The following is an 813-nucleotide window of genomic DNA, read 5'->3' as shown; positions in this document are numbered from 1 at the left end:
CTCCCTCCCCCTCCTCATCTCCCTCCCCCTCCTCATCTCCGGCCCCCCCTCATCTCCCTCCCCCTCCTCATCTCCCGCCCTCCCTCATCTCCCGCCCCCCCTCATCGCCCCCCCCCTCATCTCCCGCCCCCCTCATCTCCCGACCCCTCATCTCCCTCCCCCCCCTCATCTCCCGCCCTCCCTCCTCTCCCGCCCTCCCTCATCTCCCTCCCCCCCTCATCTCCCGCCCTCCCTCATCGCCCGGCCCCTCATCTCCCTCCCCCCCTCATCTCCCGCCCTCCCTCATCTCCCCCCCTCATCTCCCGCCCTCCCTCATCTCCCAGCCCTCCCTCATCTCCCGCCCCCTCCTCAGCCCTCTCGACCACGGGCTCCCGCCCCCCCATCTCCGAGCTCCATCCCCCTTGACCCAGGGTTCCAGCCCCGCGTCCCCGCACTCACCTCAGGCCACAGTGATTACACTGTGATTACACTGCCCGCCACCCCCCCCAGGCTCTCGGAATCTGAGGTCGTCCCCAAACTCCTGTCTCCCAGACCCCGTGGACCCTCCTCAAAAGCCTGCTGGCCGCCCCGGGCCGACGCCGCGACTGAAGGTACCGGAAGAGCTGGCCCCGCCCACTTCCCCCACCGTCCTCGCCCCGCCCACTGAACCCTTAGCCACGCCCTTCAGGTCCCAGTCCCGCCTCTCCGGGCTGCTCGCCTCGCAGGACCCTCCCACTAGCGCCCCGCCCCTAGCGCCCCGCCCCTCCCCGGAGGCTCCGCCCCGGCCGCGTGTTTTGTCGTGCGCCCCACCAGCGCGGCAGCAGGCGCGAGGAG

This window comes from Ictidomys tridecemlineatus, chromosome 3 (genome assembly GCF_052094955.1).
Source record: "Ictidomys tridecemlineatus isolate mIctTri1 chromosome 3, mIctTri1.hap1, whole genome shotgun sequence".
Lineage (NCBI taxonomy): Eukaryota > Metazoa > Chordata > Mammalia > Rodentia > Sciuridae > Ictidomys > Ictidomys tridecemlineatus.
The sequence above is the reverse complement of the archived record's forward strand: the minus strand, read 5'-3'. Positions refer to the sequence as shown.